The sequence below is a fragment of the Eumetopias jubatus genome, unplaced genomic scaffold, assembly GCF_037043125.1.
Source record: "Eumetopias jubatus isolate StellerSeaLion01/CBP00866 unplaced genomic scaffold, mEumJub1_p1.0 scaffold_2, whole genome shotgun sequence".
NCBI classification, from domain to species: Eukaryota; Metazoa; Chordata; class Mammalia; order Carnivora; family Otariidae; genus Eumetopias; species Eumetopias jubatus.
This window is the reverse complement of record NW_028274808.1, coordinates 152428849-152449516: the sequence shown is the minus strand read 5'-3', so window position 1 is coordinate 152449516 and position 20668 is coordinate 152428849. Positions and strand designations below refer to the sequence as shown.

Genomic DNA, 20668 nt, shown 5'->3' with positions numbered 1-20668 from the left:
AGGGAGGGGTCCCTGAGCCCCTCCCTTCTTCAAGGGGTCTGGGATGGAAACTGGGTAGAGGTTGGGAGATTGTCAGTGTGTTGGGGGATGTGTTGGGGCAAGGACTCCCCAGCAGCTGAAGGTCTCTCTCTTCCTCTTCCTCTCGCTGGGGCTGGTAGTCCAGGGACCTCTTACCCCTTGGGGGCCATGTGGACCATAAGGTCCACCACTCAGTTGCTATAGCCAAATTCATTGTCATACCAGGAAATGAGCTTGACAAAGTGGTCATCAAGAGCAATGCCAGCCCCAGCATAGAAGGTGGAAGAGTGGGTGTCACTGTTAAAGTCACAGGAGACAACCTGGTCCTCAATGTAGCCCAGCATGCCCTTGAGCGGGCCCTCTGATGCCTGCTTCACCACTTTCTTGATGTCATCATATTTGGCAGCTTTCTTCAGGAAGCAGGTTAGATACATGACTGATGCATTGGGGATAGGGACAGAAAGGCCATGCCAGTAAGCTTCCCATTCAGCTCAGGAATTATCTTGCCTATAGGCTTGGTGGTGCCAGTAGGAGTAGGGTTGATGTTCTGTGTGGCCCCTCAGCTATCACACCACAACTTCCCAGAAGGGCTGTCCATGGGTGGTAGTGATGACATGGACTGTGGTCATGAGTCCCTCCACAATGCCAAAATTTTCATGGATGACGTTGGCTGGAGGGGCCAAGCAGTTGGTGGTGCAGGAAGCATTGCTGACAATCTTGAGGGAGTTGTCATTCTTCTAATGGTTCACATTCATCACAAACATGGGGGCATCAGCAGAAGGAGCAGAGATGATGACCCTCTTGGCCCTACCCTTCTAGTGAGCCCTAGCCATCTCCATGCTGGTGAAGACCCCAGTGGATTCAACATCATATTCAGCACTAGTATCACCCCATTTGATTTGGCTGGATCTTGCTCCTGGAAGATGCAGAGGGTTTTCCATTGATGACAGATTTCCCCGTTTCAGCCTTGACTGTGTGGTTGAATTTGCCATTGGTGAAATCATACTGGAATATGTAGACCATGTAGTTCAGGTCAATGAAGGGATCATTGATGGCGACAATGTCCATTTTGCCAGAGTTAAAAGCAGCTCTGGTGACTAGGAGCCCAGTACGGCCAAATCTGTTTACTCTGATCTTCACTCTCATGTCTCAGGGATATGGCTGGCACTGCACCAGAAGATGCAGCTGTCTGTCAAACAGGGAGGAACAGAAAGCCTCATTTTAAATTTTAATTAATACTCCAGTCTCTAATCATTACATTTCTGTCTAAAATAATTAATATCTTTCTAAATAATGACATTCTTCAAATGCTTTCAAAATTTTCATTGCAAATACGGTAAAATCTATTTTCTTAAGTTTGTCATTTAAGATTAAGAAAATATATGGCTTTAAACAATTCTCTCAGTTTTCTTTTGCCAACTTTTTCTTACCTATAGATTGTCTCATGACACTAAAGTTCCATTCAAAACAATCTCCCATGAAATCCTCTAATAATCTGAGCAACTACATGCCTATATGCCTTTTCTATGTTGTTTACTCTAGCTAGAAACCCTTTATGTCATTCAGCAAAATCACAAAGATTCTTCAATGTCTCATCAAGTGCAACCTCTACCGTCAAAATTAAGCAATTCTGTTTTGTACTCCCTATAAACCTAATTTTTGCTTTGGTTTTTAAAACTGTAAGCTTTTTGAGGACCAGGACTGTTTCTTACTCAACTTTTCATTCTCTGGGAACAGCAGGTGTGCCTTATGTGTAGTAGGCATTCATTGCTGATTTTTTTTAACAAATCAAGCTTTTGTGTGCATTTAACTGAACTCAAGAAATTAAACTGAACTCAAGAAATTAAAATGTCTAAATGGTTATTTTAGATTTCAGTGATCATGGTTATCATATATAAACTAGACATAGATCAACTTTTTGTTATTCTCAATAAAACAATCTGTGCCTTGTATTCTCATGTCTTTGAACTTGAATTCTGTCAGATTTCAGAGAATAAAGAGATTCAGATCTGTCAGTTCTGGGACCTCTATGAAACATTTTTTTCTCTAAGAAATATGTCTGTGGTTTAGCTGAAGTTAATCTTTTTTACAGGCCTAAAATGTACACTGAACCAGTGTGAAAGGGTCGGGATAAGAAGTGTAACCATCCTAAATGCAATATATAATGAAGAGTCCTAAATAGAGATGTCCCCACAATTTTAAGTGTTCCTCTTCCCTGCATTATATAAATGCAAAGCACATTCCAGGGTGGTATCCTTTCAAAATGAGGAGAATGCATATCTGAGATATATCACTATGATAAAAAGAAATAAAATAAATTCCATGGAATCCAAGGAGACTACAGGTCTTACATCTTACAGATGAGTTGGAAAGGTAGATAAATATGAATTTCTGCATTTAACTATCCAAAGCCTTTTATAACACTATATCTTGCTCTCAAACACCAGTTCTTGTCTTGAAAATACTTCTAATATTCTATTTAACAAAAATGTATTCTGAACAACTATATGGATAAGAGAGATTGACATGTTAAATAGTATCTCCAAATATAATGATGGAGAGAGAAATAAAAGGCAATTCAGTGAGTTAGGTAAAATGCATAAGTGTCTATTGGATAGGTAACAATTCCAAAGTAGATTAGTATGCTTTATGCCCATGCTCCCACTCTGCCCCCCTACCCCAGGAGATTTTATCATTCTGCTGTTTGCTTGTTTATAAATGTTGAAATTGGGGCATTTTTTCCTTTTTTCTTCTATTTTGGGCAATATTCATGGAAAATTGTATTTACTTCTTTAGACTCAGGGATTACCTACTTTATTACTTTCATTCATATTATTCATATTCATTACTTATGGTCTACATTCTAGGAAAAATGTAGATAAAAATTAATAAACATAAGGGTGCCTGGTGGCTCAATCAGTTAAGTGGTGGCCTCTTGATTTTGGTTGGGGTCATGATCTTAGGGTCTTGGGATCAAGCCTCGTGTCAGACTCCATCTTAAAAAAAAAAGAAAGAAATATAATGAACAGATATATTTTATGTTAAAAGGAGATTACTGCTATGGAAAAAAGAAAAACAATAGACTAAGTTAAGAAGCATGATGTACACTAATGGTGGGAAGGTATAGTACTAGGTTGGAAAGTATAATACCCAACCTCAGTGTCCAATAATTAAGAAAGTGAGTTTTGTAATTCAGGATAAGCATTGATAAGGTAAGTTTTGAGCAAAATCTTGAAGAATGTGATTGATTTGTTCATGTGGGTTCATGGAGAAAAGCCTGATAGAGAAAGGAAATATCATGGGATCATACAACTTGCTCATTACAAACTATTTGAAGGGAAGTGTGCTGTCTATGATGAACAAGAGTCTAACATGAAGCTCTTGCATTTCCTGACTGTTTTGAGAGTGTATTAAGTACCAGGAGACTTGCTTGATATTATACTTTCCAATCTAATAACTACCTTTCAAAGAAGATATTATTATAATTCCTGTTTAACAAGTGAGAAAATTAGTCTTAGAAAAATGTAGGATAGTTTGATTACTCATTACTAGTAGGTATTGGGACTAGGATTCCAATAAATTCAATTGTGTGTGTGAGTTTATTTAAAAATTTGCACTTTTTATTATGCAAACTTTTTATATAAAATCCCATGAATATAAGCTTATTTTTCCGACCACTGGTGATAAGTTTTTGCATGAAAAATTTGAATTCTGTTTTCACTAGTTTTAAAATTCATTAATGAGAAGCTAGCCAATGGAATTTTATTCAAATCATCTTGTACAGTTAGAGTTCAGAGTCCTTGTTACTTACTTCCTCATCTATATGAATTAAAATATACTGTAGCTTTGAAACAAAATCATATTTGCATCTCTATGCATTATAACTTGGTAAGATAGAAAATATTAATACATTTGATCATGTTAGTCATTTTGGCAATCGATATGAAACCAATTAGCATGTCACTTTTTCTCATTGCCTGTATTTATAGAAAATCTGAGGTGTTTCCAACTTGTATTAATCAGTCATCCTTTTAACACATTGAACTATAGGTCCCTTCAGTATAGGCCCATGCAGGCCATTCCCCTCCACTTGATTTATTTCTGATACACTATATAGTGTATTTTACATGGTTATACTTTGATTCTACTTCAAGTACTTTGTATTTTAACTTTACCAGAGAGATAGCTTATCCCCACTACAATAGATAGCTAATGGTGTCCTTTAAGTAAAATTTATTTTAAACAGTTAAAGTCCCAGAATACAATCATATTTCTATCTTTGAGAAAATTACATTTTACCATCCAAAAAGCTAACTATAAGGTATTTAGTATATTATTTATCTAGGCAGCAAAAAACTTCAGTTGTGTGATATTCTTTTTATGTATAGTCAAACACAGATTTATCTAATATAAATTGGATCTTTTGGGGTTCTGGAGTATGGATAATGAAAGCGAAATTTAATCCATCGTAATTGGTGTCATGACGGATCCAATAACTCATGCCTTTTCAATGTTTTGCTGGGTATCTTAGTGACGATAATAGATGGCTACTTTACCATACTCTAAATGTTAAATGTTGCAAATTTAAATACTTGTTTATTGTAAAGGAAGTCTCATCCACTGTTTTTCATTTGTCACCCATTAGCCCCAGCCAATTCTAATTCTACCAAAGGTAGTAGGGAAATATTGATTCATATTTTCTAATTATCTTTCTCCTTAACAAATGCATCCTATAAAAAGGATCCTAAATAGCTGACCCCTTTCCATTGTGTTCTACTCAGTGTTTTAAATGATAGCTTTAGATTAAAATATGGTTAACTTGAAACTTACAAGTAGTTTTGGCACTTGAGGAATCTGGCTAAAATTCTTTCCTTTCTTTATGCCTTAAAAAAAACACACACAAGGGCGCCTGGGTGGCTCAGTTGGTTAATCGACTGCCTTCGGCTCATGTGATGATCCTGGAGTCCTAAGATCGAGTCCCGCATCGGGCTCCCTGCTCAGCAGGGAGTCTGCTTCTCCCTCTGACCCTCTCCCCTCTCATGTGCTCTCTCTCTCTCACTGTCTCTCAAATAACTAAATAAAATCTTAAAAAGAAAAACCACACACACAAAAACTCTAGAAACTGATTGATTTTCAGATTTGTAATTATTTTTATTAAAGCCATTCTCTCTGTAATCATTCTTTTCCTAGTTCAGGCTTTCACTAGGGGTTTGTGATTCACTGTCCCTATGCCCTTCAAACAGAGTGGTCAGATGCCATGAAACACTTTGCTTTACATCTTTCCATGAGACTTGTATTTTATCATCCATTCATGTTTTGTTGAATGGTACCTTCATCCACCATTTTCTCTATAAATATTCTGGAAACACTCATTATTTCTAATATTTAATTGTTATATATTATATAAATCCCTCCTTTTGTGTTTTTCATATCTATTTAATCCCTCTCCTCTCTCTTCTATATTTTTAAAATAGCTTCTGAACTCTTTCACATCCCTCCAATTTTTCTATACTACTGCTGATATGAAATTTCAAAATGCAAGTCTTATTTTGTTACTTTCCTGCTTACATTTCATTTGTATTATATTACCTGTAAGGAAAAAAAAATCAATTCCTTGCATATCCTCTATAGTGATATTTCCTTAATTATGTTGTATTATAATTATTTCTTGAAATATAGTTTCCCTTATTAGACCTTAAAGTTACTGAGAACTTGAATTTTATTCCACTCATCTTTGGATCCAGTTTTCATTCAGTGCCTGACATGTTCTTGTTTTGACATGTTGAATTTTCTCATTCTTTTAATATTATATGTTTTGATTTAAGAAGTACTTTTAAAGGTCACTGGAGTTTAACAGATTATTTGATAAGGGAAAATGAACAGTGATATGAGAATCAGAGAGACTGGATTATTATTTCAGCACTACTGGCTACTAGCCACATGACTGTATAAATCCCAGATTCATTATCTATAGATAAAGAAGAATAATCCTACACTGCCTACTTCCAAGTTGTTGTGAGAATCACAAATAATGACATTTATAAAGATACTTTATGCATGATAAAATTCAATAAAAATAATATGCACTACTGCTATTAAAACTAGGTGAAAATACTAAAACCTATTTTACCTTCTTAACAAACACAGTAATATGAATGACAATAGGGTTTTTTAAACAAAAGTGTTCCTCAAATATATTCCGTCTGTGAAAAGAAACTTTCTGCCTCACGACACTTTTGAAAACCTTTTACTATGTTCTCATGGCTGTGTGTATGTTTGTCCATGTGTGTGTGCACGTGTGTGGTTATTATTTACTATGATACGGCACAGGTATGAGATTCTTCTGTATACTACTCAGGGATTTGATAAAACTATGCTCATTTGATTTATGATTTACATACGTAGAACAAAAATTTAATCATTTTTATGATTCCTTTATTATTTCTTCTATAGAAACATATTAAATAGTATTAAATAGTAAATTAAGTAGTAAAAAGTAATAAATAGTAAATTAAAGTTACATGAAGTGGAAATTTCAGGATCACAGTGCCGATTCATATATAAAATTTCAGTGACAATGAAATCAGGGGAAAAGGACTTAAAATGATTTTTTGTGAATTATGTAAGTTTCTAAATATCAAAGATTTAAAAGTTCTTGCCTCTCAGATACTTTTTTTTTTTTAAATGGGAGACAGATGGGGAGGACGGTTAAGACATTGATGGATGTCTTAATCCAGAAAGCAGGTTCCTGAGTCCTGAATATATCTTGCCAATTATCAACAGTAGCTTTGCTTCACCCTCAGTTCATTGTTGTAAGTGTGGAAGGAGAACCAGCAAGTGATGTTGGTGTTGCTTGGCGACACTGACATGACCCAAGAAGTGTTGTCTGTGGGAAAGTGACACTGGTACCACCTGTAACAGGGATGATTAATTGCTGTGAAGTATGAGTGAAAGCATTTATTAGAATGCTAAACATTTGAGATCAATTTTGGGAGCAGAAGAAGATACTGAGTTATGATAATCGCTTCCTAGCTTGTCCCATATTGCTTCCACTTTATGGTTCACTCCCAAAAATTCATTTTGCATGTGCTAATATAAAGCAAGAATAGTTCTTCTTATCTAATATTTTGCAAATATCACACCTACTCAATCTTTCTTTTCTTACTAATTTCCAAAACAATGTCCTTAATATTCACATAAACGCTACAGATTCACATAAACGCTACAGATACACATAAACGCTACATAAACAAACAGGCGCCCGCACCGCGGGGGAAATGACCTTAGCGGTGGCGAGGCGAGATGCGGGCTCCGGCAGCCAGAGCGCCGGAAGTGGGACACGCGCATCCTGCCCAGCAAGTGGGGCGGCGCCGATCCTGCAGGTGTTGTCATTAGTGTACCACCTCAGTCAAGAGCTGCCAGGGCTGGATGGTCATGTGGGAGCCTGGCAGAGAAGACTGTAAAATCCAATCTTTTGATGCAGAGACTCAGCAGCTGCTGAAGACAGCACTCAAAGATCCAAGGGCCGTAGACTTGGAGAAAGAGGGTAATGTGATTGTGGACCGTTCTTTGCAGGACTGTGTTCAGTAAAGAAGTGGAACATCGTTCAGGCCGAGAGCAAGCAAGCAGGTCAGAGTGGCTTCTGGCGGGGACTGAACTAGCTGCCGCAGGAGTACCAGGCCTGGGAGCCGCTGGGAGCCCGGTCCCTGCAGGGATGGGTCCGCGAGGTCACTTTTATCTGCAACCTCTTTGATAACCTGAGGGTGAACCCCTGATGTCCCGGGTGGCCTCCATCTATCTCTTGCCTCTTCTAGCGGGCCCAACCTGACAGTCTGAGCAAGGAGAAGGAGGTGGACCGCCTGGTGCCGCAGCTGCACCGTGCGGGGGAGCAGCTGGAGAAGATGAACAGAAAGGGCAGGGATGAGCACTGTGTCCTGATCCGGGATGGCTTCCTGCTCCCAAGCGGCCTCAGCTCCCTGGCCCAGGTACTGCTACTGGAAAATCACCGAATTTCGGACAGACAGCTGGAAGAGGACCCTGGGCCCAGGAGGATCACTATAGTGAAGTCTCCCAGGAGGCCTCCAGATCAGGCTGCCTCGCCAGCAGCCCTGGCCTTTCACCTAACCTATCTCCTAGGTTTGCAGGGGAGTCGGCCTCTCCCAAAGACTGTCCCTTCCAGACTGCCAGCAGCTCCTGAGATGTTTCCCGTTTACAGTGTGGTCCTTCCCTGAGCACCTTCCTTCCCGCATTCAGGGATTGGAGAAGACACCAAACAGATTCGCCCCCACGGTCCCATCAGCCTGTCCCCCATAACCTCCCACCTGGGCCAGGCAGAGAAAGGCAGCTTCTAACAAGCCCTGCACTGTGTACTCACTGGTGCAACAGCCATCTTGATGCCTGTTTCCCATCTATAAAATGGGTACCATAGCTACTGGTGGGATACTTTGGCATGTCAAGGGGCGGAACACAAACCACATCAGAAATTGCTTTTTATACATTTTGTGCAAGGACCACTTCGGAAACAAATCTATTTCCAGTGGGTTTTGATAAATGATAGTACCACATCACATGCTACACCAACAGTTTAGGGTGAGAATTTTCTTTCTTTTTTTTTCTTTTTTTTAAGATTTTATTTATTTGACAGAGAGAGAGAGATAGTGAGAGCAGGAACACAAGCAGGTGGAGTGGGAGAGGGAGAAGCAGGCTTCCCGCGGAGCAGGGAGCCCGATGTGGGGCTCAATCCCGGGACCCTGGGATCATGACCTGAGCAGAAGGCAGACGCTTAACGACTGAGCCACCCAGGTGCCCCCAGGGTGAGAATTTTCTGATAAACCTTTTCTAAAATTAAAAATATATATAAAATCAAAGAATTGCTTAGTGGAAGATTATCGAAGTCATACCCATGTCTGAAAGTATTTTAGTTGACTCATTTGCAAGTTGCTTTTGGGAAAAAAAAAACAATATTGATATTTTTATTCTCTTCACTTCTTTTTCTGGCTCACCTTTCAGCAATAGCAATGATATTAACCTGTTAATGAGCACTTATTACCTGAGTCTGCACTCGAGGCTTTATAGGCAATTTCATATTTAATCTCACAACTATGTTATAGGGGATACCATCAAGACCCAGAATGACTAATTTTCCCTAATTCACACAGTTCATCTGACTAATGGAACAGGAAATTTCATTAAGATCGTTTGATTCCAAAACCAGTGTTCTTGGATGCTAACACCAGAGGCTTTCCAGTTTTATCCTCTAAAATTCATTTCTATATCAGTACTCTCTTCCGTACTTTGTAAGATTTTCAAATGTGTATACACTAGAAATCAAACAGTCATTTTACCATCAACTATACATAAACTCTCATACATTTGCATGAGAAAACATCTTCAAAAATTTAGCATAGTTTGTAATGGAGAAGTATTGGAATCAACCTAAAGATCCATTGATAGGAAAGTGAATATATATTGTATTGTAATCAGGACAAATCTTGCAGAATGTGAGTGAAAAAATCAAATTGCCAAAGAATACGTAGGTATGGTACAATTTATATAAAGTTTAAAAAGTCTGAACTTCAATACTAAATATTGTTCGAGGAAACATGCTTATATAGTTTATGTATTAAAACATTTGTATGAATGATGAACACCAAAATACATATGTGTCATTTTGTAGGTGTCTTTTAAATCACTGATGTTTTTTCCTTCTTGATAACACTTTTTTATGTAGAGATTTCTGAAAGTGGTTGTGACATAAGAGAACCTCTGGGAAAACATAGAAACTTGTTCCCACTATGGAGATATAAATGACAGGACTGGACTAGAAGTCCCTGGATAGAGAAGCATGACCGTGAATAACTTCTGTCCTTGATGAATGCAGTACTTTCCATAGAGAACGCTATTACATTACAGATTATACATAGAAGCCCTTTAAGTTTTGATAACTTAATGTATATTTTAGTTTAATCTAAGAGGCACATGCTTTTTGCTGATTTTAACTCGTCAATTAATTTGGTACTGCATGTAGGTGGTTTTATGAGGCATGGGGAGATTTTTCTGAATAATATCACACTATTTTTACTTCTGAAAATTTATTAAGATTACAGTGATACAGTGTTTGAATGTCACTAGTGGAATACAGCCAGTCATATGCTGGTAATTGTTCAGCAACCAGTTATTTAGAAACACACACACAGAACCCTCACAACATAGAAAACCCCAGCCTTATTTTTATTTTTCTGTTTTAGCAGTCTTTCTGCTTTCTCTTTTCTCTACTCAAATTCAGTTTGCAAAGCCACAAGGTACCATTCTCAAATGCAATTTAAAAGTACTCAATGATTTTCAAGGATTTTCTACCACTTGTAGGGCACTTTACATAACATTCAAAGGTGGCCATGATATGCCCTCTGACTATTTCTCAGACCCATCTTTAGTCATGTGGTGCCTTGCCTTATATGTTTCTGAAGCCCTTTATTAGGGTTTGGTTTCCCCCATGTATAATATGCTACTTTTTTTTTTAGCATTTGCTTTATCTTTTAAGTTTTTATTTAAATTCCAGTTGGTTAACATTATAATATTGATTTCAGGTGTACAGTGATTCAACACTTTCACACGACATTACTATCTTTTATTTCTGAATATCCTCTTCTCTCTGAGTCTAAATAAATAATCCTTGCTCACCTACTGAAATTCAGCCTGGCATTTCCTTTGGGAAGCTGTTTTTAACCAACTTCAATTTGGAATCACTGTCCCTTCTTCCGGTTCACATACTCTGCACACATTTGTGATCATTGCATTTATCTCCTCCACTAGGATTGGTCCTCCTTAAAAATAGGTCCTGAGACTTACTTCAGAATTAAACCCTGTAAGTAACTTATGTTAGACAGCCAATTGATATTTATTTGAAAGATAAATAAATGAAAAAGTCAATTATGCCAAAGAAAAGTTTTCTGATATTTCCGTCTGGAGCAGAATGTCTACATACATTATAAATATTTTGAAATTTTGAATAGGAAAATGGGAACAATATGCTCACCATTTTCATATTGTACACTTTAATCTTCTCTTCAGAACTGAGAGAAATTAAGTATTTGCCTCGACCATAAATTACTTTGGTAAATTTCAACACATAGGCATTTAGAGCATCTTTAGAAAGCCTTCTTACACACTTACTAATATTTCTAGGGATATTCTTTTTTCAGACAGGCACATTCAGTGTTGAGAGGTGAAGACTTTGTTAAGACCATGATTTTAGAACTCAGATCCTTTATCCTGGAGCAGTAAATCCCCTGAAGATTCATTTTATGGTCACCAACGATTCAAGAAACCAAGGAACAACCGCTCATGTTGAACAAATCATTTTTTTTTCCGGTCAAATAAACATTTTGATAACTGACTATGAGAACTCCTTTCCTCTGTTGAGGCCAAACATTCCATTCCTGGTCATATGTTTCTGCTTTTCAAAATGTTAGTTGCTGAACTTAGAATTAATAAGTCAATAGGCAATAATAATAGTCAATAAAAAGTACCATTTAATAAGAAATTATGAGACAACAGAATTTTTTAAAGATATTTTTCCATTGTGTATATATATATATATATATATATAGTGTATATATATATATATATATATGTATATACCACATCTTCTTTATTCCAATGGGTTTCTTAAGCAAGCCTCTAAATTCAATACTCATGTCAGTGAAGTATTTTTGTAACAGCTCAATTTAAAATCTACAGTAGTGCTTTCAATGTCTGCTGTTAATCTAATGTACTTTCAATCAACAGATAACATGAGATTTTAATAAAGAAATATTTGTTATAATCAAAAAATTGTACATCAGAAAAAAGTACCCTAAAGCTAGCCTATTTCTTTGTGTTATCTGGAATTGTACACCATTAACTCTGACATGTGGGGTTATCACAACAAATAAAAGCATAAACCATTTTCACTTCTCCAATTTAATTGGAAAAAAATCTTATTTCAAAAAAGAGATGTATGTAGTTGAATGCTTATTAAATGGCTTTAAAAATACATTATCATCTTCCAAGATTTTGTAAGTAGGTCTCTGGAATGTCAAGTTCAGGGTTTATTTGTTTTTATGCGCTTGGGTAACTAGCAAAATTGGGCATTGAACCTATTAATGCTTAATAATTATGGTACAGGTTGTTTCCCTCATTGTGTGTATAAATACTATACTTGAGCATTTCCTTCTGTAATTAAAGATTTTTATGCATTTTCCCTATATGATCTTACATTATTTTAAAAGTATTTGTAGTTTCTTATGTTAACTGTAATTCATCTAGGAAAATAATAATCACAATTTTATTATAAAAACAATATTAGCATTATACAAAATAATTATATATATAAAACAACTTATAAAAAAATAACACGGAAAGACAATTTAATATTTTCCCTGATGCTGAACTGGCAGAAAGCTAAAAAATTGACAAGTTTTTCCTTACTTACTGCTGATCCAGGGATATTAGAATATAAACATGAGCAAGGCATGATCCTCCCCTTTACTATAGTAGAGAAAGGACACATTCCCATTGTCAAGTCAGTACCCACTGTGTTGATGAAACACATGCACAACCATGCAATATACATACCCATACACATAATTGGTAGTTCTAACTCAGGTGACTATAAATGAGGAAAAGAGGATGTGGTGGATTTGAAGGAAGTAGGGTTTGTAGAGGCAGTAATGACTATAAGAGAGAGGTAGAAGGATTTAAAATAGCACATGTCCTAAGGTGGGAAAACATAGGCCAAATCCAGCTGAAAGTCTCTCGAAATAACCAATGCATATAATTCATTTTTTGGGGAAGATCACGTGGAGAGGCTGATTTAGATATTAAAATAGGAGCCATGACCGCCACAGTGAGTCATCTGCACATTATCTGTAGCCAAGAGGGAGTGCGTAAGCTTTTTGAGCACCGACTTAATGAGGTTTACTCTCTGGTAATGGCATACAGGCTGAATTCTAATAGCAATCAAATAGGTGTATGCTGTTGGCAGAATATTGTTGTCTACACAGTGGCAAGCATATACATCAGTGTATTTATTATATGTTTTGTATAAGTACAGGAAGAAATTCTAGATTGTTTTTATTTAAATTTTTACCTAAATCATGACAGCATTTGGTTTCTACAACTTAACACATCTCTTTTATTGGCACTCTCATTCATTTCATAGAGCATGTGTTCTCAGGGAGGCAAAGGCGTTGTCACTGTTTTTACTGGCATAAGCTTTCAGCTTATTCAATATACTATGCTTGAATACCACGTATCCCAAATATGATTAGTGTTATAATAAAACACATTTGAATTGTAGAATTGTATTACGTTTTCTATCAAGATATCATAAACACCTTTTATAGCCCAACATTTTACTAGTTACCTCCATGTAGTTCCTAAAAGAAAAGTTGTCAAAGTTGAAGATGAATCGTGTGTTTTTCTTTTACAAAAAAAAATTTGCTCTGGGTTTGTTGACATTTTGTTGAATGACAAGGGACTATTAGTAATAACTTACCAATGAGCTGTTATCAATTTGAAAATAAATATAAAAGTTTTGTTCTTTCAACATAAAAGTGACCTTTTTTACAATGAGTGAGAAAGTTAATGCTTTTCAAAAGAAACCTGTGCCATGGACAGTGTCATTTTGATAACAGGTGTTTGGAGTTGTGCCAGTTATGGGATTTTTATTGTCATAATAAGATTCGTTATACCTTTACAATCTCTTATATAGTGCACATTAAAAAAAAGGATTATTGAAACTATAAATGTCTTATCTCCTTAAAATCTAAATGAAAAGATTCAGGAGAGATTTAAGTCAATTTACTAACAGTTTAAAAACAAACATTCTATTGGTTTCCAAATATGTATTAGCGACATTTCAATAAAAATCTGTGAACATTTGGTTGTTTGAGTTAAATATGCTGACCAGCATAAAGTCATCACAACCACCAAAGGCCTTCTTCCTTTTAGATCTATATATCTCTCATGGTATATTTTTCAGGTATGAAAGTTATTAAAACACAGTTGTGAAATATATTAAGGAAGGCTCATAAATTGCTAAGCCACGAATTTCTAAATAAAAATGATCAAAAAATAGAGATGCAGAATCAATCACATTTCTTTCATTAAAATATTATTAATATTAGATTTTAATGAGGCCTAAAAACTTGTTTAATAATTAAAAGTGAAATATGTCATATATCCTTTAAAAATCGTATATACATGCATTATAATGCATATAATATTTACAATGACATGGCATTTATAACTAAATCCATATTAATATTTGAAGAGACCACTGATCTAGCTCAGTAATGTCTAGGTTTTTATAGCTATGGACTCTTTCCTTCAAATAAAATATTTGTGGAAGTCCACCCACATACATTAATAAAAAAAATTATTTTGATCAAGGTGGATTTACATTGGGCTTTAAAATATATATGAGAAATCCCAATCATTCTGCACCCTCTTTCTTGCCTCCTCTCAACAGCTTAAGAGCCCTGGATACTGGTAGCAGTTTGAAAAGCGTTTACCTAAATGATAATTAAAAGATTATTTTCAGCTGGGTAATGGCATATATAACATGTTCCATCAGTTACATCTTCTTATCTTCAAGTCCTAGAAGTGCCTTTTTGTTCTTTTCTATTGTAACAATTCACTCTTTCTCTCACCAGCACCATCCTAACAGCATATAATCCCATTTATGAGCTACTAACTACCAACAACAAAACTTCATCTTTAATACTCACTAGTTTTCCTAAATTTGAGTTTGATCAAAACTGTGAAATTTTGAAACAGAAACCCATGTATAGGTTATGAAGACACATTCAAACATGTCACCTTTTGTTTCTTAACTTCCCTTCATTTGAAAGTTATTTCTGGAAATTCTCTAGCACATAGGTCTCCTTGATGTGGAAAATAGTGAATGCAGCCCAGTTGCTAATTGGACTGGACTCAGAAGCCTGATCCACCCTTGGACTTTATAGCTCTCTATCCAGGGGAGATATTCAGAATAATCCATATCCCAGTAAGTTTTGTTCTATCTGAAGAACTTCATTTCAACTATCATCTCTCCTGTGCTTGATGTTGGTGCTGATGGGTAATGGTTGACAGGGAGTGATTTTTAACCTTCCAGTGACAGACTATTTTAAGTCTGACCTAGAAAAAAAGTCAGTAGTTTATCTGGCCGCCTGGGCTAATGCTCAGATGGGGGAGATACATACCTTCTACTCTGTGATTCACTATCCTTATGATTTAATTCTCTGTGCATATTTAACAAGATATAATGGTATTTTGAAAATAATTACTCTATGTATAATCCTGAGATATATTTCCTTGGCATATGTTCAAGTCACAGTTATTACTGTTTAAGCTGCAATAAGTACTGTTAATTTTCTTATATTTAAAATAACTATAATTCTACCTAATAGCAGGTATTAATTCAGAATACAAATAATACAAACAGGAAACACAGGTAGAATGTAAAAATATTCTTTATTTTTGATAATATTATTACAACACCTATATTTTAAAGTACATGAACACAAATTTTTACCATAACTAATGTCTAATGCATCCTTTTGAGAAATATACTTCTCCCATATAATGGAGCCGGCAGTTGAATTACATGGTCCCATCTTTCTAGCCACAGGGTTGGTTATGTGGTTCAGGCAAGCTAACCAGATACCCTTTTTTCCAAGCTACAATGTTGTTACGGGTATTATCTTATGGCAAAATCTCTCCATTTGAGTTATTCCATGGTGAAAGAACAGGTGAAAGAAAGAGAGAATATGGTTTGAACACTATATCTAGCCTGGCTTGAAAACTAACTGCATGTTTCAGTTACATTAGCCAATATATGTATTGCCTCTTTTTATTTTTTATTATGTTATGTTAATCACCATACATTACATCATTACTTTTTGATGTAGTGTTCCATGATTCACTGTTTGCATATAACACCCAGTGCTCCATTCGATACGTTCCCTCTTTAATACCCATCACCAGGCTAACCCATTCCCCCCACCCCCTCCCCTCTAGAACCCTCAGTTTGTTTCTCAGAGTCCACAGTTTCTCATGGTTCATCTCCCCCTCCTATTTCCCCCCCTTCATTCTTCCCTTCCTACTATCTTCTTTTTTTTTTAACATATAATGTATTATTTGTTTCAGAGGTACAGGTCTGTGATTCAACAGTCTTGGAGCGCTGTGAATTGTGTAAGACTGTTGAATCACAGACCTGTATCACTTCTTTTTAATCTTCTCTATCGATCTGACAATTTATTGTATACTGTTCATTTTTTTTTATTTAGAGTTTTATATTTTCCTTAACCTATATTGAGTTTCATTTTGATTGAAAGATATCTGGCCATTTAATCAAGTACTCAAATAAACACATATATAAATGTTGTGATGGGTTAAAAATGGTCGGGGATTCTTTGACATCCCTTCCTTTGAAAGGTGGGGGCTAAATCCCATCCCCTTGAATCCAAGCTTTGAACATGACAGAACTGATGCTTGCCAGTTTGGGACCTAACCTTTAAAATGTTTGTCAGTTTCTTTTTCTTTTCTTTTTTTGGGGGGGTGGGTGGGTGGTGAAGGAAGCCCTGAACTTCCGTTTAAGAAGTCAGATCACTCTGTGTAGGCCATACAAAAGCTCAAAGTAACCACATGGACAGGTCGTGAGCAGTGTGGGGGAGAAACAGACAGAGACAGAGAAGCTCCAGTAGCCCCAGTGATTCACATTATCCCTGCAGAGGCTCCAGGTGTTATGGAGGTGAGATAAGTCTATGGTGCCTGCTCATGTTTTTGGCCCAATAATACTGAAATAAAATAATGATAAATTGTTGTTTTAAGCCACTTTGAAGTAGTATGACAAAAATGGGGAAAATTTAGTGAAATTATTAGAAATGATATTTTTATTATATTCTTATTTTCCAAGTTTTCTATCCTTTGAAAATATTATTTCTGCAAAACAATCGGAAAACAAACTGGTACATGTTAACAATAAATCACTTATTAGCCTTTGGTTAGCTTGAGTACTGTTCTTAAGTACTATAATTGAGAACACAACCCATTATTGGTTACATTTGGTATAAACCACTTCTATCAGCCCTCCTTTTTTTATTCCACTTCCAAGGAATACCCAGATTCTCTACACTTTTCTCTTTCCTCTTTATATATTTACAAAATGATATTATCTTTGTGAATATTTTGTACACCATTTTAGAACTTTTGCAATATGATGTGACTGTTTCCTTGCCAAAAATATTTCATATAAATGATATGTGTCTGCCTAGTATTTCATTGTTTTGCCTGAAATCTGCTATTATTTAATATTTACTTTTTATAATTTTGGTTATTATTATCTTAGGATTTCAAGATGGCTGCTGTAGGTCCAGCCATCATATTCATGTTCAATGAAAGAAGAAGGAAAAAAAGAGAAAGAAGACAGGAGGAGGAGGGGAAAGCATTGTGTATATTTGTCAACTTTTAACAAATAAAAATTTTACAGAAACACCCAACGTACTCTGCTGCATCATTAGCCAGAATTATGTTACATTCCTCATTTCTTCAACCTCTCTGCCCCTGGAACATAGTGGCCTGGAAAAATGAATTTTTAGTTGGGTCAATTTCTATCTCCCCAAATTCAGGATTGTTTTAACAGGAAAAATGGGGGAATTGATAATGGCTTTGGTACTCTCCACACTCAATCCAACTTAAAGGATATGTTTGAGGAGGTAGATAGATAATAGGTAGGTAAGTAGAGAGAGAAATATGATAAATAAAATAGATGATAGATGGATGATAGAAGATAGATAGGCAATATAAAATAAAATTCAGAGTATTCATGCAAGTTAGATTTCTGGGAGATAAAGAATAGGGCTTTTTGCAATTTTTATTTCTTATAATTCAGCATAATTTGAAGTTCTTTTAAATATGAAGTTGTATTTGATGAATTAATCATATAAATTGACTTAATTTTCTTTTGAATAATGAAAATTGAAGAGAAATTCTCATAAGTAAATAAAAATGCATTTTTCAGAAGGAATTTTGGATTTTTAAATTGAGTAGAAGGAAAAGTTTGACTTGAAATTTCTTTTAGAAAATCTAGATACAGAACAAACAACTTCTCTTTGGGTTAAAATACAAAACAAAATTAAAATAAAGAGAGAGAGAGAGAGAGAGAGAGAGAGAGACCTAAACAAAACTATCTGTAAGTTCCTGAAGATGTAACATACTATATAGCTCAATATTATTTCAACTGCTTTTACCCGCATTATAGTATACTTTTTGTTTATTTGCCTTGAGTGTTTGAAATTGATGTATGTATTGCAATTATAACACTTTTACTTCATTCCTGAAAACTTGGATGCTTTCAGTGTGGCACTTTAAGCTCCAAACAGCAATGTGCTCTATACTATTACTTAATGTTTCTGGCTCTCATCCCATGTGCTTATCTCAGTTCAGAAATTGCCTACACTTGAAGTAGAAGTAATTTTTTTTTTCTTCAGTTGTTAAAAAAAGAGATAACCTTCAAATATTAACTGAGATTACATTTCTCGTCATCCTAAACTTTAAAAGGTTTTCTGTCACAAATAGGAAGTATGGAAAAAATGTGATACTATGAGCTTTGTAGTATTGGGATAAATGTTTGACCCAAATTGTGGCTGTAGCAGCTACTGTCAGAGACAACCCTCATCAAAATTGAAAAAGAGGAAACTGTTTTTTCCTCTCTAACTTCATATTTTCCATTAGGAGTTCTGTCCATTCAATGCCTCACTATATTGCCTTATATTGGGTCTCATCTGGATGAAATAATTTCACTCACATCATGTGTCTATGAGAAACTGCTAATGATTCATAACTCATTTGTTGGTTTTAGGCATAAAACAAGATACTGCATGTGATGCACTTAACACACAACTACTGAGAAATGAATTGGAGGTTGAAATTTAACTAATTAAGCAGTGTGTGGATTACTTTTGGTCATATACTCATATACTTAACATTATTTAGATTCCTCCTCTCTCACCTTCCATTCAATTCCAAAATAAAAGTGATTTTTAGCTAGTTTATTTATTCAAATATGCATTTGTTTCTTACCTCATGTAAAATATTCTCTCATTTCATAGATTTGGGGCTGACATAGACCTAATACAAAATATGAGACCAACATGTTACTGAATTAACACTGATTACAGTTCATGAGGTATTCTTTCAGTCTGGAACATATTTCCAATAATTTTTTGTTCTTTTCACTTGCCAAGAACTCTGTCACTGTACTAGCTCAGATAGTTGGAAAGTATTAGTCATCAGTTGGTATTAATATTTTTAGGATATTTGGTAAGAAAAGGAAATTAATAATATACCTAATTAAAAAGGACTAATACTTTGTGGATAAGATTAATAAAAACAGAAAAAAATACTTCACTGATTTGCATGGGATAAGGAGAATTTTATGTTTTCCTGTATAACTCCATTCTGCTACTCGACTCATATTGAAGAGGTTAACTTCCATCTCCTAAACTTGTTTAAAGAGAGACAGAGATCTGAGCCAGAGCTGAACTATGGTATATACTGCTTCTACTTATAATTTTATATTCTGGCTATAATAATTTTCTTAGAGGCTTTAAATATATTCTTGAAAATTAGAGGGTTTTTTATTGTAAGAACTATTTGACTAATAATCTGAACTGTCATAGAGAGGCAGTATGGTAGAATGGGTTAACAGTACAGAATTTTGCACTAAACTATATGGGTTTAAAACTTTGCTTTTATGATTTAATGCCTGGATGAACTTCAGCAAATTTCCTAATCATGTGCCTCAGTTTCCTCATCTGTAAAATGGAGATACTAATGGTACCTATCACAAGGTAAAATGTAAGATTTACAACATTTAATACTTATAAAGTACTCAGAACCATGTCTGAGCATATTAATGATGATATGGTTGTCATTATTATGATTACAATCATTATCAACTTTCTCCCCTCTACCCAATCCTGTTCTTTTTTTTAAAAGATTTATTTACTTATTTGAGAGAGAGAGCGAGAGAGTTTGTACATGAGAGGGGGAGAGACAAAGAGAAAGGGAGAGACTCTCAAGCAGACTCCTCGCTGAGTGCAGAAATGATCATGACCTGAGTCAAAATCCAGAGTCAGATGCTCAAACCACTGAGCCACCCAGAGACCCCCAATCCTGTTCTGATTTATTTTTTCTGTTAGTGGTGTCAGGAAGAACACACAAAATATAAATTATTTATTCATTTTAAAATTTTCAACCAAGTAATTGGCTATTATTGACTTTCTCTCTGATAGCTCCATCATTTGTGTGTAATTTATATTTCCATCATCACTGATGTAAAGTTCAGAACTTTATTGTTTTCCACTAATACAATTATATGAGCCTCTTAATTGAACTTCTGCCTGCCTTTCTTCATTCAGCATTTTTTAAGTGCCTTCTCTAAACTTTCCAATCCAAATTGCATACCACTGTCAAAGTAATTATTCCAAAGTGTGACTGTAATCATAAGAAAATCCTGTTTAAAGCAAAAACAGTTTCTTATTAGACACAGAATAAAATATAAATTACTTGGAAAGCATGAAAGTGCCTCCAGGAGCTTGCCTCA

The 20668-nt window shown here is 35.3% G+C and overlaps 2 pseudogenes; one reads left to right on the top strand and one right to left on the bottom strand.

Moving 5' to 3' along the window:
• Positions 1 to 209: 209 nt before the first annotated feature.
• On the bottom strand, positions 210 to 1164 carry LOC114206681 (glyceraldehyde-3-phosphate dehydrogenase pseudogene; annotated as a pseudogene).
• A 6288-nt stretch (positions 1165 to 7452) lies between these two features.
• On the top strand, positions 7453 to 8215 carry LOC114206682 (MIF4G domain-containing protein pseudogene; annotated as a pseudogene).
• The last annotated feature ends 12453 nt before the right edge of the window (positions 8216 to 20668 follow it).